General features: G+C 45.8%; 1 long non-coding RNA gene and 1 pseudogene across 1 annotated transcript; both read left to right on the plus strand.

Moving 5' to 3' along the window:
- LOC109888554 (potassium/sodium hyperpolarization-activated cyclic nucleotide-gated channel 2-like) overlaps positions 1-13,343 on the plus strand; it is a 111,986-nt pseudogene that overhangs the window by 693 nt on the left and 97,950 nt on the right.
- Positions 901-7,398, plus strand: LOC116373969 (uncharacterized). Its single transcript, XR_004209671.1, has 4 exons — positions 901-2,127; positions 4,582-4,978; positions 5,078-5,192; positions 6,101-7,398. It is a non-coding gene; the product is annotated as an uncharacterized LOC116373969 (long non-coding RNA).

Here is a 13,343-nt window from a genome sequence, read left to right on the forward strand (position 1 = left end):
GGACATACATGCAGCGGCAATTTAGTTCCATGCTTCAGCCTGGAGTTAATAAATTTTCACTGCGTATGTTTGGGAGCCAAAAAGCTGTTGAAAAGGAACAACAGCGCGTCAAATCGGCCGGTAATTGGATTATTCATCCATACAGCGATTTCAGGTAAGTGTAAAGTGGCACTGAGGTTGGGCGCAAATTGGTCATCCATGGGCTGAACAAGTATAATCATTTAACCAAGACACATAACTTTAATTTAAATCACAATTAACCAAATTGATATTACGCATTGGAAGTAAACTATGGAGGAATGTTAAATGTGCAGATTTGTTGACATCCATCTTTTGCTGTCAGTGAGGTTTGCAGCTTTTCATCAGTAATGTATCGCCACTAAATACAAATCTGAAATTATAGACCACAAAATATTGTCAAAACACCGAATCTAAAACCCGAAAAAGTCGTTTACACATTCTCCTCATCATTACGCAGTTTTGATAGATTTGTGTCTAATGACCTTTTCCACGATGGAACATAGTTGGTTTAGGGACGCGTGTTGCGTACTGCTCAAAACTTAGTAGTTAACATACAAAGGAAAGGCCTATTTATAGTAACGTCTCACGTTTGAAATGAATAGTCTGGGACTTGCAGTGATGCCTCCTGCATAAATCAGCTGACCAAAAATGACTTGTTGGTGGTGAAGTTACTTGGTAAACATAGTATTAAACAATTATTTAGGCAGGCTAGCCTAGTGGTTAGAGCGTTGGGCCAGTAACAGAAAGGTTGCTACATCGAATCCCCGAGCTGACAAGGTAAAAAAAAAACTGTCCTTCTGCCCAGTTAACCCACTGTTCCTAGGCGGTCATTGTAAATACAAATTGGTTCTTAACTGATTTGCCTAGTTAAATAAAACATTAAAGCTGCAATATGGAACTTTTTGGAACACATAGAAAAGTGAGTTATAGATCTGTCATTCTCATTGAAAGCAAGATTAAGAAGCAGTAGATCTATTCTATGTGAGCTATTTCCATGCTTCCCGTTCTTAAGTTCCATTTTTTCGTCTTTTACTTTCGGTTTTGTACACCAGCTTCAAATAGCTGAAAATACAATACATTTCACAGCTGTTTAGATGGTACAATGATTATCTACACTATCCTTGCTTGTTTTATCACATAAACTGAAATGAGCAAGCAGGAAATGGAGGAACGATTTCTGCATAGTGTATCTTTAAATACACATTAAACAGTAAAACAGATTAATGAAATAATTGTCCTATAGTTCCTTTATAAAAAATGCTTTATGGGCAATGTATTAAGCATGCTTTCAGTTTATTTTTATTTAATTTTTATTTAACCTTTATTTAACTAAGCAAATCAGGCTTTTCTATTATAACACATTTTGTCAAATTCCCTTATCGTGCCTGATTGATTACAGCGTTGTACACAGATATCTGATATGTTTTTAAATAACTTGGTAAATTGAGTACAGTATGAACCATAATACCCATAAAACCTAGCTATAAAACCCGAAAATGGTTTCAATCATTTTTCACCATTCATTTTTCCGTAGGGTAATTTCAAACTACTTCATAAGGTTTGTGTTTTGTGTATGCTTATCCCGGCATTACGTTTTGATAACCACAGACAAGGTAACTTTTATCAGTATATTCTTCTGTAATAACTTTCCAAAAATAAAATGCTAATTAGCCGCTAATGTGGCTATCATACAGAACTACACATCCTGATGCAAGTTTTGATGTAACCACTCAAGGCGCAGGGTGGAAAGAACCTCCACATTTCTTCATGCAAACTCATCCACAAGTAACCTAGCAAGTAGATATTACAGCCTTTCTAGTTTCTCGTGTAAATCATTTATATTTTGTATTTCTTGTGTGTATTCTTGTTTAGAATTTTTCAAATTACCTAGCTAGCTACGTAGCATTTTTCATTACTCTCATGTTTTAAATTACCCTGGCCTTTTTAGCTAACTAGCTAACCTTAGGTCTCTCCGTCGATCAGAAGCAAGGATGGTTCTGTGCTCTACACCGGATTGTAACCAGTAACGTTACTTTGATAAGCACACGTGTATTTGATCGTTTTCCGTCCTCTGAGTGAGAGGCTTCGCTGGAGTTGTGTGATAAGGTAAGCCCTGTTTGCTAGCTGCTGACAAGCTATTTTGGTCAAAGAGCTGTGGTTAGCTAGATGCTTTTGAAAATTTGCTAGATAATCACCGACTGTAGTTACGTGTACAACACACTTTACTTTCCTTACAAGTAAAAAGAAAACCAACATAGGATAGCATAATGACTGTTTTGATCTTTTATTATTGACCTATTATTAAGTTCTTTGTGAGCTAGCCAGCTTCATAACGTTAGCTCACAGTTTGCGTAGTCATACTTTTTCACTTGGTGACATGCTAGCTAACGTTAGCCTACCAGGGCAGATATGCAGCTAGCTGAATATCGCCTGGTGAGTTAGGTAGTTAGGCACCTTGGTTGGCTAGTTATCTACATTAGCTAACGTTAGCTAGCTAAAGGTTGCACGATATCTCACCCTGGTGTAGTGGGACTTTACCAATAAGCGGTGACATGTTAAAACAAATCAGATTTGATTTGTCACATGCACCGAATACAACAGGTGTGTAGACCTTACCGTGTAATGTTTACTTACAAGCCCTTAACCAACAATGCAGTTTTAAGAAAATAGAGTTAAGAAAATATTTACTAAATAAACAAAAATAAAAAGTAACACAATAAAATAACAATAATGAGGCTATATCATGGGGATGCAGCGTAGCCTAGTGCTTAGCGCATTGGACTAGTAACCGGAAGGTTGCAAGTTCAAACCCCTGAGCTGACAAGGTACAAATCTGTCTTAACTGCCCCTGAACAGGCAGTTAACCCACTGTTCCTAGGCCGTCATTGAAAATAAGAATTTGTTCTTAACTGACTTGCCTAGTTAAATAAAGGTAAAATAAAAATATACAGGGGGTACAGAGTCAATGTGCAGGGGTACAGTTTAGTCGAGGTAATTTGTACATGTAGTTAGGGGTAAAGTGACTATGCATAGATAATAAACAGCGAGTAGCAGAGGTGTAAAAACAAAGGAGGGGGGGGGGGATCAATGCAAATAGTCCGGGTCGCCATTTGATTAATTATTAAGCAGTCTTATGGCTTGGGGGTAGAAGATGTTAAGAAGCTTTTTGGACCTAGACTTGGCGCTCCGGTACCGGTTGTCGTGCGGTAGCAAAGAGAACAGTCTATGACTTGGGTGACTGGGATCTTTCACATTTTTTGGGGCCTTCTTTTGACACTGCCGAGAATATAGGTCCTGGATGGCAGGAAGCTTGGCCCCAGTGATGTACGCACTAATCTCTCTTGGTAGATAGTGTGGTCTACAGGTTATCATGAGGTACTATACCTCGAGACTACCATTACCTACTTGCCGGCGAATTCTCACAAGGCACCCTGATCTCCGCCCCCTGTATTTACTTATTTTCTTCACGTGAATGACAGGGATTTGGGCCTTGTCTGGGAGCAACATTACTTATATCCTTTGCGTCAGACTCATTAAAGAAAAATCTTCATCCAGTTCGAGGTGAGTAATCGCTGTTCTGATATCCGGAAGCTCTTTTCGGTCATAAGAGATGGTAGCATCAACATTATGTACAAAATAAGTTACAAACAGTGTGAAAAAACACACAAAATAGCACAATTGGTTAAGAGCCCGTAAAACGGCAGACATCCCCTCCGGCGCCATTCTTCTGAATTAAATGTGCCTAACGTTAGTGATTAGCGCTAACTAGCTAACATTATTTAACATGAATTAACATGTCACCACAGGGAAAAGTGTGACTACATATGAACGGTGACCTAACGTTAACTAGCTGGCTATCAAAGGACTTGTGGGTTCAATGTTTTCCCATACAAAACACAAAACGGTTTTGTTCCACCAGTGCATCTGTACACGACTAATCAAATGACCTGTGAAGTCAGTTATACACGTCAACAGGGATTGAAATTAAACTAGCCCGAGGATAGTACTTTTCAGACTGGGCTAGTAGACAATGTGCCAAACTAGCCTGACACAACAGTGAAATGGCTAGTAGAAAATGTGCCAAACTTTACAAACATCGCATGCCACAGATTTAGGACCCGGGCTAGTAGAAAATTGTGGTCTGCTGGCCAGTGCCCAAAATCCTTATGTTCCATCCCTGCATGTCAGTCCCTTTCAGATGATCCCCCTATCACTGTTTGTCCTCCTCAATGACCTCACCACTGAGGGTTTTAACTTCCCCCTTGATAATTAGAATCAGAAGTACAGTCATATAGCTCATCACAATACTAAACCTATTCGGCAAATAGTACCCTAGACAGTCCTGATCATCTAGTTGAGCATTCCAGATGATTCCATCCCAGCAGAAATGTCCCATTCACATTGTAGGATTTTAGATGTGCAGATAGATGAAAGCCCAGTCAATTTTACAGTTACTTTAGTCAAGTGTAGGTCTGTGGGTTATGGAATTTTAATATAGATTTGACCATTTTAGTAATCAACTTAGCTAGCTAGTAAAAGTAACATTTTTTTTTCTTTCAGATTGGTGGACCGGAAACCCAGTGGCAACAATCAGGTCTGTATCTGTCATTTTCCGGTGGGAAAGAGAAATGGCCCTGTATTTACCAGAGAAAGATCCAGACTGTTGATTGGGGAAAAAGAACAAACAATGAGGCATGAGGATTGGGTGTTGAGGGATCATTTGTCACATTGTCCAAGGTGGGTTTGTGTTATGATAAACAACGCATTTTCTGTCCAGATAAAGATGTTGATAGGGCATTGAGAAAGACCCACCACTGACCTAATGTCTCTTTGTTTTCCAGTCCAAAAGGAGTGCATCCCTTGTGCCATCTGGTGCACGGACATCCTTTGCCAGTGTGATCCGAGTGCAAGTGTCAAGTTGTAGAGACTACAACAGATCGAGCCTGTGGACGGACAGGTAAGTAACTCATCAAATATGATACAATATTGTGTAAAACATAGAATTCATAAATGCATCCACATTTTTACTTTATGTCCCCTTTTCCACATGTTTTAGACATGAGGAGTGACATGCGGAACACCAGGCTCACCCCACGAGAAGCAGTGCATAATCAACGCCATCCTCAGCAAGGAGATATGCTGGAAATGATGTACTCTCTCTAACTCTGGGGGTAAGACGTAATTTAAACATCACAACTATAAATTCCCACTGTGCCCATTATAAAATGCAATATGAATTGTGTCGTACTAGTGAATGAAACTCTGAGGAGATGCACTCAGACCAGCCTTTGTGATTGAACTTACATTAACTACATTACTTTAGTTGTCAGCTTTGAGCAACACTTGAATGTAATATAACCTATTCTAGGAGCCTATTGTTTGCGTATGATCTTTATTCATTGTTCACTTGTTTTTCAACAATTTCAGGTATAGGTAGGGATGACTGGGACCTTAAGCTAGTAAGACACAGGGAGCAAGAAATTATTTGAACATCACAGATATAAATTCCCACTGTAACTACATTACTTTAGTTGGCTGCTTTGAACAAAACTTGTATGTAATATAACTATCACGTTTCAGGTATGAGCCAGATGCAGACAGTGTCGAAGAATCAAAAGTTTATTTCTAGTACAGGGGCAGGCAAACAACAGGTCAAAGGGAGGCAGAGGTCAGTAATCCAGAGAGGGTGCAAAAGGTCCAGAACGGCAGGCAGTCTCAGGGTCTGGGCAGGCAGGGGTCAATAGTCCAGTGAGGTGGGTCAAGGTATAGAACGGCAGGCAGGCTCAGTGTCAGGGCAGGCAGAATGGTCAACACCGTGAAGGACTAGAAAACAGGAGCAAGAACAAACAGGAGCAGGGGAACAAACACTGGTAGGTTTCACGAAACAAAATAAACTGGCAACAGACAAACAGAGAACACAGTGATAAATACACAGGGGATAATGGGGAAGTTGGGTGACACCCAGAGGTTGGTGGAGACAAGCACAAAGAAAGATGAAACAGATCAGGGTGTGACAATAAACTATTCTGGGAGCCTAGTGTGTCTGTATGAACTATGTGGAATAATTTTGGATTTTCAGGCTTCCCTGAAAACAGTTGCTGACAAGCGGAGCAATAGGAGTCTGTCAGACGTTGTCACGCTGGATGGGGATGGTGATGGAGGCTTTGGTGGTTCACACAACGAAGAAGCAGATATCCCTTCCAGTGATCTGGAGTTGATGTTGGACCTGGTGCTAGGAAGGATTGTCTTCACAGAGGCAGTAAAACCCTCCTTCCTTCATATAGGAATCCTTCAACTTCACTGTCTCTTCAATAGTAAGGTCCCTTGCACCATAGGGACACTTGACCTCCAACACAGCTGTGGTGCCCACCCAGAATCCCAGACCCCGTGAACAAAAGCCCTCCTGCACATCCATCCCTGTAGCCATTTTAAATGCCTTGATGCCCTCCTCTTTGTTACCTGTGCCCCACTTTACAGACACCCATCCAACGACTGTGATCTGAGGACCCTTTTTTAGCAGTGATGGAGTAACACGCTTGGCCCTAACCACTGCTCCATAATTTATGGCTGTCAACCTCCATCTTCTTATGGTGTGTCAGTTGGGGTTGGTGCACTGTCGAACTGTTGCCTGCCATATAGGTTTTGGCTGCTCCACCAACAGCGCCATGCCAACCAGGATGCCAGCTTGCCCAAGGTGCCTTTTTTTTATTTAATTTTTTTAACAATTTCCAGTACAGACAGGGATGACAGGGAGGGTAGCAGTTGTTCTGGCTCAGGTTCAGGGAGACATGCCATTCCACTGAACCTGCCCCAGAGATGGTTCCTTAGCTACTGAAGATCCTCCTCTGTGGGCTCTCAGGACAGAGGGTTGTAGTCTTCGGCCAGGTACAGGTCCTCCACTGACTGCCCCTAGTGGCTTCCTCCACTAGCATTCCACATCCGTACGGCTGATATTGTGACCCACCAAAATAGGCTGCATGGCTACCCGTATGAGCTCCACGGAGGCATAGAGGGAATCACCTGGTCACCTACCGAGACCTGCCAAGATGGAAGATGTTGAAGTGCCACATGCCTTTCAATACATTAATTTGAACACCTTTAAATACATTTGTTGTAAAAAATGTGCTGTATAAATAAAGTTTGATTTGAATGATGACATAATCTGGTTAATGATAATTGATTAAGTGTATCTTTCTTTGTAGAATGTTGACAGCTGTATAGAACACATTGTATTGCTAAGATTCTCAAACTTAACTTGATAGCTACACTCCGATACAGGATAAACTTTATCTCTCATATTGGCCCTGACCAAACCGATAAGTTGCCCCTCACTATAGCTATACTTCTCCACATGGTATCATGGTATCAAGGTATCAACTGTCCCAGATGCAGACAGTTTTGAAGTAACAAAAGTTTATAACAAAAATGGGGGCAGGCAAACGACAGGTCAATGGCAGGCAGTGGTCAGCAATCCAGATCAGAGTCCGAAACAGGAGACAAAGGGCTGTGAGACATAGTTTTAATCCTAGACACATGAAAAGTAGGATGTATACGGAGGGTACGGGGCAACAGAAGATGAACAGCAGAAGGGGCTAATCATTGTGGGGATGGGGAAAGCGCCAGTAAAATGGGGGGAAAGTTTGCAGGACTCCACCCGGAGGGGCAGATCTCAAGTAGACAGCCATACCCTCTTCCCGAGACGACACCGGGGAGCCGGAGTCCGGTGTCAGTCCGCTTGTCGCCGATACCTGGAGGTAGTCTTGAGAAGAGCCGACTGGGCTCTCTTCCAGGTACGGCGACAGTGGCGGACAAACATCTGGCCCGAGGGTATGCCGGCCTCTTCCTCTTGCTCTGGGAAGAGCAGGGGAGGGTGTTGCCCTCGAAAGGCGAGAGTCCGGTGGCAGAGCAGGGGAGGGTGTAGCGGGCTTATTCAACACACACGAGTTGCTGGCTTGAGGTGGTGGGGTTGGCGGAGACAAGGCAGTGAAGAGTGGTCTCAAGGTCTTGATTGGCTTGCTCTGACTGGCCGTTGGACTGAGGGTGGAACCTGGAGGACAGGCTGGCCGACGACCCAATGAGTGTGCAGAACGCCTTCCAGAACCGGGACTAGAACTGAGGACCCCGGTCGGAGACCATGTCCACCAGGAGTCCATGGATCCGGAAGACGTGCTGCACCTTGAGCTGGGCCGTCTCTTTGGCAGAGGGTAGCGTGGGGAGAGGAATGAAATGGGAGGCTTTGGAAAACAGGTCCTCTACTGTCAGGATTGCAGTGTTACCATCAGACGGCGGGAGACCTGTGGAGAAGTCCAGGGATATGTGAGACCAGGGACGGTGAGGGACAGGCAATGGTTGAATGAGACCAGCTGGAGCCTGCCAAGGAGTCTTGTTCTGCGCACAGATCGTGCAGGCAGGAACCATGGTAGGTCACCAAAAGCGTTGCCGCACAAAGGCCAGGGTCTGATAGGAGCCCGGGTGGCAGTCTAGCCTGGAGGATAGGTCCCACTCCAGGAGCGAGGGGTGGACAGCATCAGGATCAAACATCTGGTTATCTGGGCCCCCCGGGGTTTTGCTGGGAACATTGCACCTCATGGACCTGCTTCTCTATTCCCCAGCTGATTAACGTCGCCAGGCACGAGGAGGGAAGGATGGTCTTGGGGTCCAAGGGTGTAGCTTCGGGGCTATAGTGGCATGGCAGCGCATCCGGCTTGATATTCTTGGATCCCTGTTGGTAGGAGAGGGATAAGTTAATCCAGGTGAAAAGCAGGGCCCACCTAGCTTGCCTGGAATTGAGACGCTTGGCGGTGTGGAGATAGTCCAGGTTCTTGTGATCAGTCCACACAATGAACGGATGTTCCGCCCCCTCCAACCAGTGTTTCCACCCCTACAATGCCATCTTCACTACGAGAAACTCACGATTCCCCACATCGTAATTCCTCTCTGTGGCGTTGAGGTGATGGGAGAAGAAGGCGCAGGGGTGTAACTTAAGGTCCAGGGCAGAACGCTGGGACAGGACAGCCCCACTCCGACATCCGAAGCATCGGCCGGGACGGGTCAGGGCGGAACCAATATGGGAGCTGTGGTGAAGCAGTGCTTGAGGTCCCATAATGCCCGGTCAGCATCTGGGGACCACGTGAATGGAACCTTGGGCGAGGTGAGTGCATACAGCGGGGAAGCCTGGGTGCTGTAGCCCCGGATAAAGTGGCTATAAAAGTTGGCAAAATTCCAGGAGACGTTACACACTGCACTCTGGACGTAGGCTGGTGCCAATCCACTACTGCTCTCACCTTCCCTGGATCAATATGTTAATTTCCTGCAACGATGATGTAACAAAAGAAGGGGATGGAATTCACATTTCTCCGCTTTCACAAAAAGCTGGTTCTCCAGGAGGCGCTGGAAGACCTGTCGGACGTGGAGCACGTGTTCTTGGGCTGAGTGGGAGAAAATTAGGATGTCGTCGAGGCAGACGAAGACGAACCGGTTCAACATGTCGCAGAGAACATCCTTAAACCTCTCTGAACTACTGATACCGTATCCGGGAGCGTAACTACACCCTCAGGCTCATTACCATAACGCAACGTTAACGATTTCTCAAAATCGCAAATGAAATGAAATAAATATGCCTGCTCTCAAGCGTAGCCTTTTCTTAACAACACTGTCATCTCAGATTTTCAAAATATGCTTTTGAACCATAGCAAATCAATCATTTGTGTAAGAGTGATAATGGCTGCCGTAGCATTTAGCGTAGCATTTAGCACATAACATTTTCACAAAAACCAGCAAAGTAATCAAATAAAATAATTTACCTTTGAAGAACTTCAGATGTTTCAATGAGGAGACTCTCAGTTACATAGCAGATGTCCAGTTTTTCCTGAAAGATTCTTTGTGTAGGACAAATCGCTCCGTTTTGTTACTACACATTTGGCTACCTAAACGAACCGAAAATTCAGTCACCAAAACGTCGAACTTTTTTCCGAATTAACTCCATAATATCGACCGAAACATGGCAAACGTTGTTTGAATCAATCCCCAAGGTGTTTTTTCACATATCTCTTCATTGATATGCCGTTCGTGGAAGCATGGTTTGTCTCTGAATTCCATGGAAAAATACCAGCACCTGAGTTTTGCGCATCAATTTCCACGCAGGACACCGTGCGGGACACTTGGAAAATGTAGTCTCTTATGGTCAATCTTCCAATGATATGCCTGCAAATACGTCACAATGCTCCAGACCCCTTGGGGAAACGATAGAAAGGGCAGGCTCATTCCTGTCCCATTCACAGCCATATAAGGAGATTATGCAAATCGGTGCCTCAGAAATCCTGTTCATTTCCTGGTTGCAGAAACATCTTGGTTTCGCCTGTAGCATGAGTTCTGGGGCACTCACAGTGAAAATCTTTGCAGTTCTGGAAACGTCAGAGTGTCTTCTTTCCAAAGCTACCAATTCCATGCATAGTCGAGCATCTTTTTGTGACGATATATTGCGCTTAAAACGGGAACGTCTTTTTATCCAAAAATGAAATAGCGCCCCCGTAGGCTTATGAGGTTAACCAGAGCCTGGAACACAGCTGGAGCATTGGTAAGGTCGAATGGCATGACCAGATATTCGTAGTGACCACTGGCTATATTGAAGGCAGTCTTCCACTCGTCCCTTCCCTGAATCCGCACCAGATGGTAGGCGTTCCGCAGGTCAACTTGGAGAAAACGGTGGCCCCCTGGAGTGGCTCGAAGGCCGAGGTGATGATTTGTAGCGGGTAGCGGTTATTCACTGTGATGTCATTGAGGCCCCGGTAGTCGATGCACGGGTACAGGGTTTTGTCCTACTTCTCCACAAAGTAGAACCCTGTGCCGGCGGGGGAGGCAGAAGGACAGATACACCCTGCAGCTACGGAGTCCTCAATGTAGTTCTCCATAGCCTTGGTCTCCGGACCCCTGGGGCGGGGTGGTGCCAGGGAGAAGGTCGATCCCACGGTCATAGGGTGGATGCGGAGGAAGTGAAGTGGCCCGGGCCTTACTGAAAACCTCCTGTATATCCTGGTATTCCGCGGGAATGGCAGAGAGGTCCGGGGCAACTACTGAGCCCACAGGATGACTTCCCAGGGCAGGCTGCGCTGACTTCAAGCAATGGGTGTGGCAGAACAGGCTCCAGCCCATGATGGCTCCAGCAGTCCAGTTAATGAGGGGATTCTGTCGCTGGAGCCAAGATGATCCCAATACCACAGGAACCGGAAGAGACTTAATTAGCATGAATTGGACTGCCTCACTCTGTTTCCCTGACACTCGTAGGTTGATGGGAGTGGTATTGTGGGTGACCCGGCCTATAGAGCGCCCGTCCAGTGCTCTAAGATGCATGGGAATGGAGAGGGGCTCAGTGGGGATGCCCAGTTTGGACACCATGATAGCTTACATAAAACTCCCATCGGCCCCAGAGTCGATGAGTACGCAGAGAGATTTAGACTGGTTTCCCCACAGCAACATGGCATGGAAAGGGGTGCGAGTAAGGGGAGAGGAAAAGTTCTCCTTAAGGCCCACCAGAGTACTCGTCCCTACTGGTGAGCCTGATCTCTTAGTGGACAGGAGGACACATAATCACCAGTAGTCCCGTAATACAGGCAACTCTTCGTGTGAAGCTGGTGTAGGCATTCGGCTGGGGACAGCCTAGCTCTGCCTAGTTGCATCGGCTCGGGAAGAGGTGAATTGGCAGACTTTGGAGACTCTCGGGTAGCCTCGGGTCCTCTCGGCCATGGATGACGTCGGGGTCTTCCGGGATACCTCGGAAGCGAGGTGAAATCTTTGGGAGGGCGTGTGACCTCCTCCTTCCTACATTACCGTAGCCTCCCATCGATCCGGATGGTCAAGGCAATGAGCGAGTAGAGATCCGTCGGTAGTTCTCGGGCTGCTAGCTCGTCCTTAACTTCCTCCGATAATCTGTGCAGGAACGTGTCGAACAGCGATTCCAGGTTCCAGGCACTGTAAGTTGCCAGAGTCCAGAAATCCCCCGCATAGTCTGCCACACTTAGGGAGTCTTTCCAAAGCTGCAGTAACTTCCGGGCAGCCTCTCTCCCAGACAATGGAGAATCTAAAACCTTCTTCACCTCCACCACAAACTCCTCCAGACTGAAGCATTTGGCCGACTGTTGTTCCCACACAGCCGTAGCCCAGGCGAGAGCCCTCCCGGACATCAGCCTGATAAGGTACGTTATCTTCGAGCGATCCGAGGGGAAGGAGGAGGGCTGCAGTTCGATAATGAGAGAAACGCCGGACAGGTTCCCGACTCTCCAGCGAAGCATTCTGGGGGAGGTAAGCAGAGTTCTCGGGAAACCGGGGGTGGCCGGGGCGGCTGTGCTGCTAACAGCTGGGTTACTGAGGGGCTGGAAGGTTACCATCGTGGTTGGCGGCCAGACAGACAACCTGTGGAATTCCTCCAGCAATGTGTTCAACATGCGGTCATGGCGCTTGGCCAAGGTTTGGAACCCTTCCATAAGACCACGAAGCAACTCCTCATGCCTTCCAATGGTGGCTCCTTGGGAGGAGAGGGCATTGCGGAGCTGGTCCGAGTCTGCTGTCCATCATGGCCAGACCCAGATGCAGACAGTTTCGAAGTAAGAAAACTTTATTACAAAAACAGTGGGGCAGGCAAACAACAGGCCAAGGGCAGGCAGAGGTCAGCAATCCAGAGCAGAGTCCGAAAGGTACAAAACGGCAGGCAGGCTCAGGGTCAGGGCAGGCAGAGGTCAGTAATCCAGGGTGGTGTGACAAGGTACAGAACAGCAGGCAGGCTCAATGGTCAAAACTGGGAAAACTAGAAGACAGGAGCTAGAGAAAGACAGGAGCACGGGAAATACACTGGTAGGCTTGACGAAACAAAACGAACTGGCAACAGACAAACAGAGAACACAGGTATATATACACTGGGGATAAATGGGGAGGATGGGCGACACCTGGAGAGGGCAGGAGACAAGCACAAAGACAGGTGAAAGAGATCAGGGTGTGACACATGGCCAGACTTATTGTGGTATTTTCCCCTTTTAAATGCTCTAATGCGCATCATTGAAACATGTCATAAGGTCTGAAATAGACACCAAAGTTGACATACTGTACAAACAATTATGTAGTAATTATCTAACTAATACAAAATACGTTTTTGATCTGCTGGAGTTTAGTCAGTGGCTAGCTAAGACAAAGGGGACAGAAGAAGTTCAACACTTTATTCAATTCATTTCAATACAGCACATGGATTCATCATGTATTGTGCACAGGTATCTGATCGTGCTAGTGAACGGTAGCTGACAGTGTCAGCTAGAGATGACGTGCAGGAGCTTCCT

The sequence above is a fragment of the Oncorhynchus kisutch genome, linkage group LG4 (genome assembly GCF_002021735.2).
Source record: "Oncorhynchus kisutch isolate 150728-3 linkage group LG4, Okis_V2, whole genome shotgun sequence".
Classification (NCBI taxonomy): Eukaryota; Metazoa; Chordata; class Actinopteri; order Salmoniformes; family Salmonidae; genus Oncorhynchus; species Oncorhynchus kisutch.